We start from the raw sequence: 20,496 nt of genomic DNA on the forward strand, positions 1-20,496 counted from the left end.
GGATTGACTGGGGCAGAAAGTTGCTGATTATGCTTGCCAGGAAGAACCAGAAACAGAAGACATCACTTCCATTTTTCTCAAACTGAGCTGTATGGGCAACTACCTGGCAACATGAATGGATGTGTGTATGTATTCTAGATGATTTTCCCCTTGATTATTTTCTGAACACACTCTGATATCTGATGAATAGACAGAACGAAACTGAAGTAACACCACCTACAGTGTCCTTGAATGGCGAATCTGTGGTTCCCTGGTTGTCCTTTTGCATAGTTTCTCCATAAGCAAAACTCATTGCCAGGTAAATGAACCATAAATCTTATCTGTATTCTTGAACTCCCTTACTCACCATAGCAGTTTAGCTGCATGTAGACTGCCTATTGGGAATGGTCCCCTGTTTATGCTATTTTCTCCATTATGCCTGGGAATAATTTGGGAGTGTGCAAGTTGGCATAGGTCAAAAGCATGCCAAGGTCTGTTCTAAAAACAAATCTGATGCCTGGCACTATATACTTTACTTTAGAGATGTAGCTCTAGTCTGTCTTACATGTTACAATTCTGTAATTCTCTGCTTGAAGTTTCACCTCAGGTACTTATACAATAATTATTCTCCAGTGATAACCGCTGTCATTCCTCAATAAAACAGTAGAAAACTAATGGAAAGATTTCAGCCTCTTCTTTGAAGGTTCCACGAAAACATAATAGAAAGACAGAAAAATTTACCTTGGAACAGCTCTATGGAGGTCATCTGGGCCAATCTGCTTAAAGCAGGGATAACATCAAAGTTACCAGGACCTCCAGTTCATTTTCTGCAAAGCGTCTTTCTAATCTTTTGGCATCCAGGATCACAGAGTCACAGAATCACAGGATGGCTGTGGTTGGAAGGGATCTCTGGAGGTCCTCTCGTCCAAAACCCATGCTCAAGCAGGGCCGGCTAAGCCAGTTGCCCAGGACTGTATCCAGATGGCTTTTGAGTATCTCCAAGGATGAAGGCTCCACAGGCTCCCTGGGCAACCTGTGCCAGTGCTTCGTCATCCTCACAGTGAAAATGTGTTTCCTGATGTTCAGAGGGAACCTCCTGTGTTTCAGTTTGTGCCTATTCTCTCAGAAAAATTCCAAGAAGGTCTATACACAGTCTCCTTGAAAGAAATAATACAGGCTATTGGAACAGCTAGTGGGTTAAAACATGAATAACAGGTTGGTCTAGATGACATCTGGAAGTTTTTTCCAACCCCAATTATTCTATGATTCTATGATTTAAGCTAATATATGTGATTTTGTTAATGTGATAAAGAAGTTCTGGGGTCGTGTCAGTCTTAAGCAGTCATAAAGCAGAAACTGTGACTCATAGCTGTGTGAAATAGAATTGAAGGCATCATAAGCATGAAATGATTGTTTTCACTGATTTCTTAAAAGGTGTTGGCTGTATTAATTTAAATATTTGGCTTGTCCAAAAAACTAAATCTAAATTAAACTTAAGATAGCTTGCAGAATAAAAGTAAAATTTGCTTAATTATTATTAAAATAGTTTTACATCAATGTATGTTTAGCAGAGCAGTTACACAGGCATAAAGAGTCAAAGTGTCTAGAATCACTATTCAAAAAATTGAGAATGTTTCCCAGACAGAAAGCAAAAGAATGATTATAAATCCTTCTCTTTACAGGCAGCTCTGTTCCTTCCTATTTCTCCTTCTAATCACACCAGTTCTGTCAGGAAAATACATTTCTCCTTGACCTTTTATTTCCAGCTATGTTGAACAATTTATCCCAATTAAGCCACTTCTGTGTCTGGTCTCAAAAAATGGCGTCATATAATATTGAAACCATGTCACCAATACATTGCTCTATTTATCAGCCTTCCTGATATATCAGCTTTTCACTAATCCTTTTTTGTGGGTCTATGATTGAACAACAAAGTTGTATTTACGTTCAAGTCCCTCTGGAATATTCATCCAGATAAGTAACTTTCACCTGGACATTCTGTTTGAATACTTAACAGTGGTCCACAATATCTGGTCTAACAGAAGTAGAGGTTTCACTTAACAAGCCTTTCTTTACGTAGGTCAAAAGCATTATTTACTTTCAGATCAGTATCCAAACTGTGGAAGGAAAGAGATAAATAAAGAAAATAAGCATATCTAATTGACTTAGACAAAGACTGGGTTTGGATTGTTCGGTTTCCTTGTGAAGGTACACAGTTGTTGAGCCATGCACATTTAAGTACAGCTACCAGTTAAAAGCAGAGCACATCTAATATTGGACATTCTGGGAAGATGATAAGTGTTATTTTCTGAATTACAAATTTATAGCTGGGGAAGCCGGTCCAGTTGAGACTGTTACCTTTGAAAAATCCCACTCTCCAGATCTCACTCCATGAGCATAGCTAATTCATACCTGTGTCAGTGTATGCATGCACATATGAAAGGGATAGGGGAAAAGAGTAGCTCCTCACCGTGCTCATAGGAAAATTCTGACATCACCAGATTTTCATTTCCAGTATTTTGGGGTCATTTTGTTTTTGTCTCTGAGCATCTACAGAATTTTTTTACGCTGTGAAAAGCATGAGGGAAATCTGACCAATAAAACTAATGCAAATGAATTATGTTGTTGATCAGGACATGTCTGAGGGCAGTTTGGGCCTCCTCTATATATTCTACCTTATTACTTCTCTGCACAGAGAGAGAGAGAGACCAAAAGTCTATATTTTACTTATGCTTTCTTCTGTCCATAAGGGATTTTATATTTTTGTACACAGCAGTTGTGTGCATAAATGGCCTGAATCAAATGAGCAGACAGACCATTTGCAGCAAGTGAAACTTGTTTCTCAAAGGATTATGTGTTTTCTAATAAAGCTTCTAATCTTCAGTCAATAAAAGGAGAGGGAAAATGGAAAATTGTAGTCTCTGACAAAAATATGAATGACCTTCTTTAGGAGCCACAGTAAATTCTTCCTGCACATTGAGCCATATTTTGATAATTCTATGATGTTATCATTATGTAAAGATGTAATTCAAGACTGCCTCAAAAATGTGGAATTGTAAATACTCCAAGATACTAGCAGATATAATCTGCTAGAATTCATCCTTAAAGTTAATGCCCATCTCACTCCCACCAATGTTGAATGGGATAAGATTTTGGCCCGAATTTCTCTCTTTTCCAGAAGAAGGTATGGAAGATTTTAAGATTCTCATTCTCTTTCTCATTTTGTGAATAAAAGGGAAAAAGAAAGAAAAAAAATCCCCTTTCTGCAATATATGCTTCAGGGCACAATACTCATTTTAGCATTTGTAAGAACTGAACCAGGATAAGGAGAAAAGTCTATGCAAATTTTGACCTTATCAAGTATAGGAATTTAACAACAACCAACTTCTTGTTAATATGAAAAGAGCAGTAGTAATGGTGGTGAAAAGTGATATATTGATGATTCATCCCTATACAAAACACAGGGTAAAGGATGAGAGGGTTATTGAATGAAAAGGAGAAGTGCTGGTTAAGACAATGAAAGGAAAAAGTAACATGACATAGAAGCTTTAAAAAAATAGTATCACAGAAAAATCATGTAAAATAATAATCAGAGCTGACTGATTTTGAGTTAAGCTCAGAACAAAACCTGTTTCTAGAGCTCAGCAAGCCCAGTATAATATAGGGACACAAAATACTGGGATACCACCACATACTGCAATTTGATTTAATATTTTGAGTGAAGTCTCTCTCCTCACTGGATGAACCAGGTGATATGGAGAATAGAACAATGTCTACTATAGATAACAAACACATTGCTACGAGGAGCTGAAGAAGATGAGGGTCTTAGCATAGACACACAAAATAAGATATCTCAAGTCAATCATGAAAATGCATTAGTTCCTCAGTAAATCTAGCTTGAAGAAACAAACTGCTTGTATCACACCCACCTCCATATCCTTAAAACTTCCATTTAAGGAGGAGGAAAGTCTTCCTTAGATCAGGCTCATTGCACACTAATTTTAATACATCTGTAAACTGCATTTTTCATCAAAAACCTGTAAGCTTGAAGTTTAAAGAGTTTAAATTTTTAAGTTTAAAGAAAGTATTTCAATGGCAGAAGCAGGGATCCGTCTGGAGACGTGAGCCGAGTAACAACTGGACACCGATACGGTTAAGGTTGTTCTCCTCTTTAATTGTACAACACTCAGTTATATATTGTTTCTATTTCCTATCACGCGTAAGCCATTTGTTGATTGGTTAGCATGTGTCATTCACGCGCCTAAACAATAATCTAATTGGATAAGTTCTTCTGATCACGCGAATGGTCCCTGCACTTGCATCTTGTTGCCAGTCACGTATACTCGACCTTGTTATACTTTTTATGCTTGCTTTGCAGTTTCGTTTCTTCTCCATGTCACATTATCTTGAACAGTTTCGATTCTTCGCCTTGAACAGTTTCGGTGCGGTTTCGTTTTCCCATATTCCTCTCATCACTTAGAGTCTGTTCTCTGTTATCAGCCCTGGATTGTCCAAATCCTGCAGTATTATTCCATGACCGTTTTCTGCAAGAAATTCCTCTACAAATGGCAATCAACATTCTGAAAACATGCAATCATGAAAGCAATTTTTGCTGATCGAGACTTTGCAGTCACTATTATGGCACAGTCCATCCTTTACAAATTCTTAAGTTCTTTTTTGGCCAAGCTTTATGTTTATATTTAAAGGGCAACTGTATGTGTGGTGCTGAAAAGGTAAGGGATGAGAAATGCTAGGGGAAGGTGTGAAAATGAATAATGAGAAGGAAAAATTAAACAGAACTATTAATGGTCACAAAGAAGGCTATCTTGACTGGAAGCTCCTGTGTGATCATGTAAAAGTAAGATTTGCCTATGAAATTAGATACTTTTGCCTCTCTAGGCGGGCCCATGAGATGATAGGCAAAAGTGAGGGTGAGGATGAGGGCAAGGAAGAGGAGAGGAGAGGAGACGAGAGGAGAGGAGAGGAGCGAGGCGAAGCTCTTGTACTTCTAGAGAAGAGAAGCTTTGCAAGGTCCTGACTTCAAAGAAATCTTAAAAAATAACAGCACCAACACTTGATTGTGCCCTATTTTTTTTTTTTTTTTTTCCACAGCCCATGAGGAAAAATGAGTTTATTAATTCAATTCATGATTTTCTCCTCAGGATATTTTTTATTTCTAGAGTACACTCAGAAAGCCTTTGTTTTGAAAGATTTGAGGTTTGTAATTCATTTTGTCTCTGAGCATGAATTCCATAGGGAAACACCACGTTCCTGAAAACTACTTTCACAGTTTTGGTGTAACATATCTGTACTAAGAATTGTGGTCGGAAAAGGAGAGAAAATAATTATCTCTCTTGGAGGTTCTGAGGTTCCCAATACTCAAGACTTCAAAATCTAGTTTAAGTTCATATTGGAACAAAGTTACGAAACACTGAATTTCTTTTCATTTTCTGTAAGGGATTTTCTTTAGGGTTGGTTGATATAGTAAGCATAAAACTCTAAGGTATTTTGTTGTGATTTTCTTTCAATATAAAGTGACACAGACAATATGTCAAAGTGTGGTTAAAAAAAAAAATTACCTTTCTGAAAATCTTAAAATAGCATGTTTCAGCACACTTCTCACATTAATTTCTTTCTAATGTTAAATTTGAGAAACTCACTGTCTGTTCCTGAAATTTTGATTTTGATGCAAAAGTTTGCACTAGACTTTATGCAACCAGCTCTATAGACCACCATGAAAGGGATGGCGCAGCTCACCTCTTGCAATTCATAAATGAAATATAAATGGTTTAAATATATGACTCAGGCAAGCAAAAGCTCATCTACTGCCAATTTTGAAAAGGTATTTTTCCCCTTGCAGTAATGTAAGTGCTTCTGATCAAAACCGCCAGATGCCTCCCAGAGTGCAGTGATTTGTTCATATTATCAGTTATTACAATACAGATGAGCATAATGATAACTCATTTAGTAGCAGGGATTAATAATGAAATAATTTAATTAAGACTAGAATCTGAATCAAAAACCTGACTCCAAATGCCCCCTAACTTGTGAAAGGAACTTCACAGTCCAAATCATAAAACTCATGCTCATCACTAATTTTACTGCACTGAACCAAAATTATCAGTGATACTTCATTTATTTTTAAGCAGTTCATTAGTTTGATTTACTCTGGTGATTGCATAAGAGATTCTGTTAGTAGGCAAGAAGTTACCAGGAATTATGTGTTATTCTGCAGCTTTGTCAAAGATGGCTATTTATGTTAGGGACTGGCTGGAAAGTGGGCCTCATTTAATTCAGCATCAGCTTGAACTGTTGTGATCTGTGAGGATTTTGTTTAACCTAGAATAAATAGGTAAATAACCCTGGCAAAACAACAATATTTGTTTCCATTTTATTTTATCAAAATGGGGTCATCTATGGAGATGGGTGCTATTCCAGGTAAAATAATGATCCACAGGGTACTTAGCAAAAAAGAATGAAGGAAAAAACCCTCAGATTTAGTTTTAGAAATGCATCATACCATACCAGTTACACAGATCAACTTCTAGATCTTTCACTCACAGAAGTTGGTGGAAAAAGTTTGATAATAATTTGTCAAATGTTTGAACCAATTACATGAGATCAACATCACTAATGTGATGAGTGGGTCTGGTGAAGCACATTCCTAAATCAGAGACTAGATCGATGGAGTGCATTTTTGTGAAGATAATGTAGATCCTTGTAATGCCATGGATATTTAAAGTCTTGGACTCTTTTCTCTTTCCCCCAAATAGGTATGTTTAAGGTTAGGAATTAGTACAACTGGAATGTAATGCATTGCAACTATAGCATCTTTCATTTGACATTTTAAAAGCTTTTAGGTATGATGTCCATATTTAACTTTCTTTTTTACAAAGAGGGAAACTGAGGCCTCAACAGCATGAGGCCTGGGACACTGTGTTGTATGCAGGTAGCTTACATTTCAACACACAAGTGAGAAAGTGATTGCTGCACGATCCCTGGGACCAGGCAGCAGTTGCTGTCCTTAACCATACCCCATCTTCTTGTTACATCTACGGAGCAAGAAGCAGAGGGGAAGGACAGCAGGAAAAAACACAGTTATGGAGAAAAATGGTGGCAGGGGAGAGAGAGAGATTAGCAGGAATTATGAGCGTTTAGAAACAAAAGGATAGAGGATTCATACATTTATGATTCAAAATGTGTGGGTACCGGCTTGTCTTGTGCAGTGTAGGTGACAAGTATTTTCAGACTCTACAGTGGGGTTAGGCAAAATTCCCTGGAATTGTCTTTGCCACCAAGGAGTTGCCATGTTTCTTTAGCTGGAAAGCTCTTCAAGACTTGAACAAGAATATAAAGCCTCTAGGGTGGGATTCAGTCTGCCTAACTTATGGGTGGGATTTGACCCGCCTAAGTCTACCCAAGTTTAGTCAGAAGTGCCTAAGCCCTGCTGACTCCCAGGGAGCCACTCAGCTCATCTATTTTCCTGGACAATCCCAGTTAATTATTAAACTGGAGTGAAGCTTCCCCTTGCAGCTCTCTATGGAGCCTCCATGTCCCTGACATTGCTGGCACAGTGGCTCAGTTTCAGCTGGAGGACTGAAGCATGCTTTCTTCCCTTATGCAAATTACAGCGGGGATGTTTGAGATGCGGTTCATGCAGAGTACAGCCCAGGGCTCCTGTCTTCTGGGAGGATGGTCACATGAAAGTGGTCAGTATCTTTAATTCTCCTACAGATCGATTTAGTTGTAGGCCTTGCCATGGGAAATGGGCTGAATACTGGTGGCTCCTTGCTTTTACTTAGGTAGTTGTAGATAAAAGAGAGACACCTATTTTTCCCAGTGTACTTTGGGTATAAGAGCCTGGGAAACTTTCAGACTAAATAGGAAGTTACTTTAGGTAATGTAAGCAGACCTAAAAGTGGCCTATTGACTGGACTAACTGTGTGCAGCTTATGAAGGTTGTAGTTGTCTATAACCACCTTCAATCAAGATCATGAGGTTTCATCTATTTTAACATTTCTTATGTATACCAGAGCCTCATCAGAACTGGGAACCAAAATACATCCTCCCTCCTCTTCCTGTTTTCTAACCATGAGCCAAGTCTTGCTTACTGAGGGTTTCTTTTTCCATTCCTTTTCCCTCCTGTTTTCTGTGTATATAAGAAAAAGCCCTATCCTTTAACAAATCATTTATCAAGGCAAAATATATTTTTATCCTTCAATTCTGATCTGTTCAAGCTGACAGGTACTATTATTATGATGATTGACTGTGCACTGACATAAGTTGCTCTGTTTTCTTTTTTGGAAAGAAAATGCTAAACACTGGAGCATTTTTTTTCTTTTTTAGTTCTACTGTTGAAAGAACAGCTTATTTAAAGAAGCATAACAACTCTGTGGTGGGTTGACCCTGGCTTGACTCCATGAGCCCACCAAAGCTGCTCTATCACTCCCCTCAGCTGGACAGGGCAAAGAAACTACAAGGAAAGGCTTCTGGGTCGAGATAAGGACAGGGAGAGATCACTTGCCAATTACCATCACCACTTGTCAATTACCATCACCGGTGTTGTGGTTTAACCCCAGCCAGCAACTAAGCGCCACGCAGCTGCTCGCTCACTCCCCCCACCCAGTGGGATGGGAGAGAATAGAGGAAAACAAGTAAAACTCGTGGGTTGGGATAAGAACAGTTTAACATGACAGAAAGGAAGAAACTAATAATAATAATAATGGTAACAGTAATAAAATAATAATAATAATAATAATAATAATAATAATAATAATAATAATAATAATAATAATAATGAAAGAATTGGAATATACAAAACAAGTGATGCACAATGCAATTGCTCACCACTCACCAACTGATGCCCAGTTAGTTCCCAAACAGCCATTCGCCCCCCCCCAGCCAACTCTCCCCAGTTTATATACTCTAGGCATGATGTCACATGGTATGGAATATTCTTTTGGCCACTTTGGGTCAGCTGTCCTGGCTGTGTCCCCTCCCAACTTCTTGTGCCCCCCCAGCCTTCTTGCTGGGTGGGCATGAGAACCTGAAAAATTCTTGACGTAATATAAGCACTACTTAGCAACAACCGAAAACATCAGTGTGTTATCAACATTCTTCTTATACCCAGCTGAAACCAGGACAGGTTGTTTCTCTCATATATTCTCACTCCTTTCTCTTTTGACTGCTGCTGGTTTGTGTAGTTTTTTCCCTTCTCTTCTTAAATCTGTTATCCCAGAGGTGCTACCACCGTCACTGATGGTCTTGGCCTTGGCCAGCAGCAGGTTCGTCTCCGAGCTGGCTGGCATTGGCTCTATCGGACATAGGGGAAGCTTCCAGCTCATGGAAGCCACCCCTGTAGCCCCCTCCACTGCCAAAACCTTGCCACACAAACCCAATACACTCTCTTTCTCTGAGCATTTAATGAGAGTCAGCCAGTTGAATAGCCTCCATCAGCCTGAAGCTTTGATTCCTGAACTTTCTATGTAAGTGCTTCATTGCATTTTTGCTTCAATTTGATGGCAGTGGCACTGCAGATGAAGACACTGAAGAGGAGCAGGAATGCAAAGGTACAAGGAGTAGATAGAAATAAATGACTTCTGCAGTCTGAGTGGTCTAAGACTCATACAAATGTTCTGAAGTAGAAAACATTTTTGACAGAGAAATTAAACACAAAAACACCCTCCCCCGTCTTCATTAAGATCCCTGTTACAACACTTATTTTGTTTTGAGACTCTTCTATTCTACTGCCAGCTATTACAGATGAAACATCATTAGGATTGTCATTAAACACTAGAAGTTTTTGCCTTCCTCTGCTGCAGTAGGTACTGGCCTTGCTGGAGAGAGGATATGAGGCTGGGTGAATCAACAGTTTGATTATGGTTTTAGGGGGGTGCCTACTTTGCAGTCACCTTCATGTTAATCTCTTGAGGGCACAGGAGATGCTCACTCCCATATTTGTAAAACATAGTGTGTCTAAGAAGCTGTAAGAGATGGTTTGTAACTCCCCAAAACAAAGATTGAGAGAAGCAGCCTGAGGGAAGCATGAACAATGGCAAGAGTAAAGATAAGGGGGGGGAGGTCCTCCTAGCCTTTCCAAGGAATGTCTCAAACACTCACAAGTACCCTGAACTGAATAAGGCAGCCCTGGTGCTCAATGAACTGATAAGGCTGACACTTGACCCATGTGGGAGGAATAGCAAAGGATGCGGCTGGGAGAGGAAGCCTTGTGGAGACAGGAAGGCTCTGCCCTGGTGAAACTTGTGAAGTTTGTTAACTCTCTGTTTTCGGGGCCCTCATGTCCGATGAATGACCTTTGCCTCATTATCCGTGAAATGCATATTAAAGTTGACACCCCTGCATATGCTAATGAAGATTACAGAGATCATGCTAAACATATGTGACTACAGCATCCCTCTCTCAATGCAAATCATGCTACACGTCACCTGGGGGAAGGGGGGAGAACCTGAAATGAAGCTGCCACTATAGCAAGAGGGTGGGTCGTACTGGTACGGTGAACATAAAGGGGGAAGAAAGGTGCCACTGAAATAAGGAGAAGAAAAGAAGAGAAGAAAGAAGAAGGAAAGTATGTGGAATTCCGCAGAGGAGCGCTCTTACGAACCAGAACCCCCCAGCTGGCTGTACCAACACTGGAATCAGGACTGGTGATCTCTCTCTCTCTCTCTTTTCTCTTGGAGTTGTTAAGTAATGCAAGGTGTACCTTATCACTTGCCATAATTTGTTACATACCAAACCAATTATCAGAAAACCTAGTTTAAGACATATATTAATCACTGTGGGAATCTAATAAATGTTTGTATATAGACCCTGAGAGTTGTGTCACTTTAGTCCACACCGCTGGGGATTTGTGAATCTGAGTCACTCACCCTCCTCTTCTGAGTGGGTCATGACAGAAGCCCATGTATTCTATTTATTTCAGTGTTTTGGTGACATTTCACTTATAAAATAATCTCCCTTCTGAGCTCTACTTTTGCAGGTTTAATTCCATAATATATTATTACTATGTATGGACAGGTTCAGCTTTGAGGGATTCTATGCACTACTCTGGGTCAAGTCCTTGATGAAGCTGGAATTCACTTCTATGAAGAAAATCAGGAAGAGGATATCACAGTTTATCACTTCAATATAGGCCTTATGTGGTACACAGCCTTGTGCCAGCTCTTTGCCTCTGGCTGAATTGTACTTTAAGCCCTCAAGTCAAAAATGCAAATTGAAAGCTACCTTCAGAGACAAGTTTGGGGAATGTTCTACTTGACTGGGGATAAATTAAAAATTAAATAATATCTTCTGATTTGGTTAAAAATGAGCTTGTTAAGCAGCCCTGGCCACTTTATCCCAAGAAATGACAGACTATTTGCTTTAAGTGGTGCCTAAAATAGACATGAAACTGCTTGATCTAATGGGAACCATTTGATAGTTAGTATATTCATTTTTAACACAGGCAGGAGTTTCCATCAGTATGGCTGGAGAATTTTATCAAGAGAGCTTTGTGATGGTTAGGTGAGGATTTCTGCCATTTATTACTACAACTGTGGCAAAGATAGTAGTAAACCTTTATGTTTTATTTCTTCCAGCAGAATAGACACATAATGTCACAACATCTATGGTTATCACTATACTATAAGAACCTTGTTGTAGTTGCTTATAATTTTAACACTTTAGGCTGAAACTTGCTAGGTTAGTGATCTGCCTCTAACTGAAATGTCTGGAAAGTTTCAGCTCATCAGTTTGCAAGAATGGAAGTAGAAAAACTGTTCCCAGGTTGGAACTGTTCCCAGTTGTACTCCAACAAAAATCAGTGCTTGGAGCAAGGACTTGGAATTCAGGACTGGGTTTCTCTAGCGTTGAGGATGGGCCTCTTACCTGTTCCATCGGTGTTAGCTCAAATATGATCAAATCACAGTTGCTGAAGATATCTTTGGAAAGAATCATTTGGGTCAGATGACTATCAAAAATAAACTAAAACTTTATCTCATGGTAAATTTTAAAACAGAAATGGAAAATTATGGCACAGAAAAAATACTGCTTTTTTAACATCATGGAATCTGGTGTAATCTTCTCATCTTCTCTACAAATTTGTCTACCCCTTCTGTCTTTTTATTTTTATATTTGCCTTTACCTGGGGTGAGTTATGTTGCTCTACTAACATCAGTGAGATTTAACTATGTGCTTAAAAAAGTTAGGTCCAGAACTGATATCTGTCCCATTCTTCAGTGATCAGTCCACACTTGTTTGAAATAATGTTTATATTGTTCATAAAAGACATACTTCTTGACAAGTGGTACTAGTGTGTTTAAGTCTAAAGACTCCTAGAATGCTTCTGCCTGTGTGTATACATTGTCTTGAATAATGTTTTTATTTTAATAAATTAGAAAATTTTATAGCACATGATCATTGTATTGAGTTTGCGTGGCAAGGTTTTGGCAGCTGGGGGGGCTATAAAGGTGACTTCTATGAGAATCTGCTAAAAGCTTCCCCTATGCCTGATAGAGATGGACCCACCACTGGCGAAGGCTGTGCCCATCACTGAAGGTGGTAGTGCCTCTGGGATAACATATTTAACAAGGGAAAAAAAACCCAGCACAAAGGCAACTGCAGCTGGAGAAGAGAGGAGTGAGAACATGTGAGAGAAACAACCCTGCAGACCCCCAGGTCAGTGAAGAAGGAGGGGGAGGAGGTGCTCCAGGCGCCAGAGCAGAGATTCCCCTGCAGCCCATGGGGAAGACCGTGGTGAGATAGGCTCTCCCCCTGCAGCCCAGGGAGGTCCACGGTGGAGCAGATATCCACCTGCAGCCCCTGAAGCACCCCACGCCGGAGCAGGTGGATGCCTGAAGGAGGCTGTGACCCCACGGGAAGCTGGCGCTGGAGCAGGCTCCTGGCAGGACCTGCGGACTCATGGAGAGAGGAGTCCACGCTGGAGCAGGTTTTCTGGCAGGACTTGTGACCCCATGGGGGACCCATGCTGGGGCAGTCTGTGCCTGAAGGACTGCACCCCATGGAAGGGACCCACACTGGAGCAGTTCGTGAAGAAGTGCAGCCTGTGGGAAGGACTCACATTGGAGAAGTTTGTGGAGGACTGTCTCCTGTGGGAGGGACCCCACGCTGGAGCAGGAGAAGACTGAGGAGTTCTCCTCTAGAGGAGGAAAGAGCAGCAGGAACAACATGGGATGAACTGACCACAGCCCCCATTCCCCATCCCCCTGTGCCACTGGGCAGGAAGAGGTAGAGAATTCAGGAGTAAAGTTAAGCCTGGGAAGAAGGGAGGGGTGAGGGGAAGGTGTTTTTTTAAGATTTGGTTTTATTATCCTACTCTGATCTGATTGGTAATAAATTAAATTAATTTTTTTTCTGCAAGTCGAGTCTGTTTTGCCAGTGATGGTAATTGGTGAGTGATGTCTGCCTGTCCTTATCTTGACCCATGAGCCTTTTGTTATATTTTCTCTCCCCTGTCCAGTTGAGGAGGGGAGTGATAGAGCAGCTTTGGTGGGCACCTGGCATCCAGCAGGGTCAACCCACCACAATCATTTATTAATAGAAATTGCATCCAGGTGCATTATATTAAAGAAATATCGCATTTAAGCATATTTATTTCAGTCATGCATCAAAATTCTGGTAACTGTAATGTAACAGTACACAAATGCTACCTGATCTCCAGCTGGCATATTTTACCATTACCAGTTGTTACTATGAATACTGCACAAAATACACAGAGCTCTGTCCTGTAATAAGCTGCATTAACTCTAACATGTAGGAAAATTATACAACATGTTTATATTTTATAAGAGTGTCTGATTTTAAGCTGCACTTAGGTACTGACTCTAAGCATTTTTTAGTAGGAGGTAGTGTGTGCTATAAAGCTTTAATAGGATGTAAAATGCTTCGTTAAACATTATCTAACATGTCTAAAACAAAATGCAGGCTAAAGATGTGGTACTTTGGATTTTATTATAATTTCCCCAAGCATCATATGTATAATTACAATCCCAAATGATTAATTTCCACGCTTAAATGTAAGCAGAAAATGAAGTTCTCAGTTTGACTTCAGAATATAAATATACTGCAGTGGTTGGGAATAATTAAGGTTCTGATGTCCTCATGCACTTTCTTGCAGATGTTTGGAGTCCTGTTAACTTTAGCAGGGTCCGCAGGGGAGAACAGGTCTACTCAGGCAGACTGCAGTGTGGTGCTGTGACTCAGATGCTGCCAAATGTGCTGGTGTTCAGTGACTGGGGAGTGCCTATGTTGCTATTTTACACTTCTTTGGGGGTAAGGAACAGAGTTTTAAAAAACACTGTATTTTGAGATTTGATGGTTTTCAGACACAAGACCAGCCAACTACCCCTGACAAAACTCATGTTTTATAGAGATTATTTTCCAACCTTTTTGCCATTTTCCTTTCTCATTGCTGGAGGAAAGTGAGTGAACGACAACACTGCCTTATAAGTGAAAAAATGAGTAGACATAATGAGTTATTCAGAGCCTCAGAAATAAACCTGGAAGTTGTGGGTTTTCTTCTTTCTTGGTGCTTTGGCTCAGTGCTAAGAGGTGCTTGAAACAGGGACTGATCACTTTCCCTGCAGAGGTACGATCTTAAATGTTTCTATCCAGATTTTTTTACAATCATTACAAAACTCAGCAGTATCCATTTAAAATGTTTCTCAGATCTTTCCTTTCTTGATAATTATAAAACAGAGACCAGTGCTTGCTACTACCAGTCTGTTGCACATGAGTGTGAGCTGCTACAAATGAAAGGAGAAATGTGTGGGATTATCAGAAACCTGGAAGAAAACAGCTGTGAGACCAACCTTCTAACAGTGACCCATGAATGTCAAGGAATATACAAAATGTTAAAAGTATGCTCTAATCCTTAGAGCAGTGGGCTTTCAAACCTCAACATTAGTTCCAATCATCTCAGTGCAAGAAAACTACTGATGCTCTTATTTCTTAGGTTGTTCCAGAAAGAGAGTCTGAGCCTTATTTCTGTGTAAAGAGAGATGCAAGACAAAGTACACGTATCCACACTTCACACAGTACAAATATAGCAATCTGGACAGTCATACTGTGACCCATGTTGCTTATCCATGTATCTCTTCTCCTTTCTGTTTTTCCCCTGAGATATTTTTTTCTTGGAGGGAAACAATTGTGTACTCTTTTTTCTGTAGTATTTAGTAGTATCTGTGTAGAATTTGTAGTAGTTAGTACTCAACCTGATGATCAACTTGTGACCTTTGGAAGCCAAAAATTATAACAGATTTTGACTGAAAAGTACTGAGATGGGAGTTAAATGGACATGCAAAATTTACTGATCCAAAGTAGAGGTGGGGATGAAACTGGATGGAAATTGACTTAATAGATCAATACAAGTTGCACACACTTTTTTTTGTTAAAAGTCTATATAATGGTTAATTGTACAAACAGTGCAAATGGTCAATTGCCAAGAGGCCAATTGTACAAAATTGGAGAACAGCTAACAACTGAGCCATACAAGAAAGTTAATAGGAGTAAATTAACACATGATGAAGAATTTTGAGATATATGGTCTTGCTTCCTAGAGTTATGACTAAGACTATTACTTAATAAATGCTCAACCTGACTTTTACTGTTTGCATTTGTGAATATTCTTGTGCACGTAAACTTCCTGATGACCAAGTTGTTACTTTTCACAAAGTTGACAAATTTTTCAGGAGAATTTTACCCCGAGGAGCCCTGTTTGTAGTTCTGAGGGAGAAGTGTACTCCTTTGCACAGGGTAAATCATCAGAATACCTGTCCACTCTATTAGGTAACTCCAGGAGGTCTCCTCTGGGTCCCTCGTGGCTCTAGGAATGGTTGCCTCAGACAGAATCTAGTCCTGTGTCTAGACAGGAATGCAAAGTGATTTTGGCTGAGCTGATCAGTGCAAGTGTGTTGGCTCTGAACATTGTACAAAAATAGGAAAAAAGTAGTTTCCTCGCATAAAGGTGATGACAGTCAGGAAGGTGGAAACAATTTCTGTCCATTTTATTATTTTGTGGCAATTCTGAGAGAAAAGAAGTAATCTGGGATAATGTGAAACAAAAGAGTTTGTATGTATTAAATTTATGTGCCACAGATGATTTAAAACCAAACTTAGTTCCAGTGGAATTTGCAATGCGTTTGTTAGTTTAAATAAAAGTAGAGCTATGAACAGAGAAGGAGGTTCAGCAATAGTCCTTTGGAGCCAGTGACAAAGGCGAAGAAGGAAGGCTTTTCTGGGAGGCTAAGGAGCATGACCAAGGTGTGGCAGGTACAGCTTCACATTTCTTCATTGAGTTGGAATAACAGCTTGAACTCATTTTCTTGTCTCCAGAGAAGAATGCAGGGCACTAACTGCAGGCCAACAGGAAATTTAGGACTGCCTCAACATCTCTCGTTGAAATCATTCCATGCACTGAAACATTGTCCTGGGACTTCTCAGATGATCACCTACCATCCTTTTAATAGCCAACACTCAACAAACAGCAAATGCTCTACCATTCATACAACTGTATCATCATCAGAATGAAAAGATTAGTGCACTCTACCCCAGGCTATGCTGTTGTTCATGAGAAAGTAGTTTCCACGGAGAACTGAGTCCACCTCTGTTAGTCAAAATATGGTCTTGAACACAGATTCCCGACACCTGACATGAGTGCTCACCTGTAATGTGCAGTGGAGGCTCACTGTTAGGCTTTGTGCATAGCACCTAAGTTCGTTTGTGAAACTCATCCCCCAGAAGCAGGGAAACATGTGAGAATACATTTAGACATTTATCATTTCCCTCTTCACACCCAATCTCTTCTCTTTGACTCCAGTCCCTTCTCGTGTTTTTCTTTCAGCAGGGCTAACACAATAGATGGGCACAAGTTCATAGGTCATTTAAGCTGTTGGAAACTTGCATTACTGGCAACAAAATCTTTCTATACTTGTTCTGTGAATGGGAGTAGATATTGCATTATACATCCCTGACACAACTGCAGTATTTGTTCTGCCTTCATTCCTGATATATTATTTGCATTTTGAATATATCCTTCTTAAATATATCTCAGATGTGTTTCTGAATTTCCTTTGGCAAAGCTGAATTCTTTCAGGCTACTTTTAATTTATTAATACTCATTCAGAGTCTGATTTTACTAAAATACAATTGCTACTTACCTTTTTACAGTCTTATTGGCATTTCAGCCTGGGTATTGAACTAATTATTGTACTATTCTCCCCAGCTTTGACTGTATTCATCATATCTGCTTTATTTCTACTCACTATCCACATTACCCTTTTCCTGTACAGGAAGCAATCCTGTATTACTTTCATAATCATGCTTCCTTCCTACTTTTTCCCACTAATATTTTCCTAGGAAATGTCTAGGCAATTGAACTCCTAACATAATCATTACACCAAGTTTGATACAGACTTCCTTCATCTGTAAAAACATTTCCTGATATGCTTTCTCATTCTCTTCTGAAGGTCTCTGGCAAGATCCAAGGACTAACTTTTTCCATGTCTCATTCTTCAGTTTACTTCAAATAGTCCCTGTTACATCAGCCAAAATTCTGGTGTCATTTATTTCTGTTTATTCAGTATTCTCCCTATACGCAAATTGCTCCCTCCCTCATTACTTTTGTTTTACCTCACCCATCTGCAAACTTTATATGTGGGTAATTTTATCTCCCAGTTGATAGCTTGATTTAACCAAGTCTTTGTCATTCCAATGTAATCATAATTTTCCCTCAACATATGTTTCTAATACAACAATCTTGTTACATATGTTTCTAGCATTTGTAAAATATATTTATCCTGTTCTTTGTCCTTTCTGTTCACTTTTTAAAAAATGTATAGTAAGAAAAGGTTTCCACACTGATTTCATTTACAAACTCAGCACCTCTTGCTCTAACCATTACAGTCCTTATCTATTTTGTCTGTATGAACTCTGGCTGTTGAGCCATAAAAGGAAATTAAGACTCTTTCAATTGCTCTTTTCATCCTGATCTGAATCTGTTTCTGCAAAGTCAATCTCTTTTGATCCTAGTAGGTTGTCAACCCTTCTCTTTAGGTAAGAGAACTTAAACTATTCTCTTCACGGAATATTTCAAACCCGTATATCAGTTGTTAGACTACAAGATCAAGCCATTGCCTTCTTGATTCAGAGGGTGCCCTGAAAGGATATTTAAATGGTAGACCCACATGATTTGTTCTTTCCTTATCAAGCAGTCACTCATGCTGTCGATCCTTTCTGGGTGCTAATATCTTCAGCCTGGACTAAAATTGCCTGGCTGGAAATCAGAATATTTAATTATTTGTCTGGGTTGCATATATCACAGGTACCTTTTTTTCCATCAGTCAACTTCATTGCTCTCCCTTTCTGACAAAGCTAGGATGATACAGAAGGGTTTGGATGCTTGTCAATCAAAGATCAATCTGATTTTTGAAATAAAAAAAAAAAATAATCACTTATCTGTCTGTTAATGGCAGAGAGCGGCTGTCTAGCTATCCTGCAGCTGCCCATGGAAAATAAGTCTGGGCTCAGAGGACGACTGGAATAATTACAGGCTGTCCCTGTTCTGGTTTGAATCAATCTAATCTTCACTCCAGCTGCTTCTGCCTAAACGCAGGGCAGCACCTTAACTATCCAAATGGCTGATTAGATTATAGATTTACCACTCTTCCTAGTATGACAAAGGCACAGTGGACCTCCAATTCAAAAATATACAAGTTTTCCACTTGAGTAAGGCCTGAAGAAAAAGTGATTTTGCTGTAACTCAGCAGATTTATAGCTTCACTCTTCCCCTCCTTTTTCACTTTCATTGTCTATGTTCTGTTGTCAGCTGTTCCCCTCCAGTTGCCTTATTTTACGACAACTACTGCTTCACACTTCTTTTGACATATTTACCTATAAGCCATGTCTACATCTGCACACCAACCTTCTCCTGTCTAGCTAACCTGAGACATACTTCATTGCATTTCTGGTAGCTGCATTAGCAGTTATGATTCTGCTAGCTGAGCTCTGATGATGATTGACCTGGTGTAGAGGGAATGAAAAACTGGAATGTCTTTTTACTCTTCTTGTCAGTAAAACACCTGCTTCTAAGCTTTCCACTAAGGGGGGTAAGGGGGGGAGAAAAAAAAAATCAAACATATTCTATTGCAGTAAAACTGCAGAGTGTAGGGAGATTGATTTAGGCAGTATGTGTTTATTCACATTGGAATACACTTTGAAGATTGAGGATCGGGGCCACATATTTCAAAGAGCTGTAAGGATTTATGGGATAGATTGTAAGTCTGAGAATGCCGCGTGAACCAGGCAACGTGGTCACAGACCCAGGAATCTGGATGTGAGTATTTGGCACAGAAATGAACACACGAAACACAAATAACATTGGTCCTTGTCTGTAGGAGATGGGCCTCTGATGAGTAGAGATAGCCAGATTTTGCTGTATCATGTGGTGGAGAGCATGGGAAGGAGAGCATTGCTTGTCAGTTCAGGGGTCTCTGATGAATAGGGTGGACGTTGCTAACTCTTGTGTAATTTATTTGCTACTTGGAGAACTCCCTTCTGCAGGGAGATTTACCTTCCTCAGAACTAAGTGGAACCTAATTATTTGTGGGCTGAAATAAGAACAAGTCAAGATAGAGAAGCTATGTCCAGATCAGCAGATCAATGAAGAAAAAGTCTGTCATGATGTAGAGAGAGGGAGGAATGTATCACAACATGAGGGAGTAAGTGTAGGAGAATGAACAAAACAAAAATATACAAAACTGTTTGTAGAAATAGATTAAGTATACAGACATAAAAGATACGTAATAGAGTGAAAATACGATTACACCAAGAGAACAGTGTTTAAAAAACATGCATTTACCTTATTACTTTAACTTGCAAAATAACATGGCATTAGTGCCAAAAATTACTTTATAGCTGTTAGCTTGTGCAGCACTAAAAGCATAATCATGTCAATTGCTTATTTGCATGATTTTTCATATATCCAAGAGTTGAAATGGAAATTATCCATTATGTATCAGTACAATTTTTGAACACTTGAGAACAGATACTGTGGCTTACCCTTCAGAAAAGAACCTCCAGGATAATAGACTGATGGATTTTACTTTACATCATCAAAGCAGAGGATTGGGGCTAAGCTGATATTTTTGAGGGTGTGTTTATTTTTAATATATCAGAGGACTAATGATTGTATGGGTAAAATGTTATATGCACGCTTTTAAACTTGATACAAGGTGATTATAAGGAGCCACATGATCTCATCTCACTCAAAAGCTAAGTGATCTTGAACATGACATGATTACACGTTTGGTCAAAATCTCCTGTCACCCCATTGAACTAAATGGTAACAGAGGGAGCTTAGCACCTTCTGTAAGAGTTGTGGGTCATTAACAGGATCAAGCGAAGAATGTGCAGGAGGTGAACCAGGAATGAGGTGTTGCCACGAACCAGGAAATATCAACGGCTGTCTTTCTCATTCTGTACACAGCTTTTCAGAATAAACTTTTA

Source organism: Aquila chrysaetos, chromosome 4 (genome assembly GCF_900496995.4).
Source record: "Aquila chrysaetos chrysaetos chromosome 4, bAquChr1.4, whole genome shotgun sequence".
NCBI lineage: Eukaryota > Metazoa > Chordata > Aves > Accipitriformes > Accipitridae > Aquila > Aquila chrysaetos.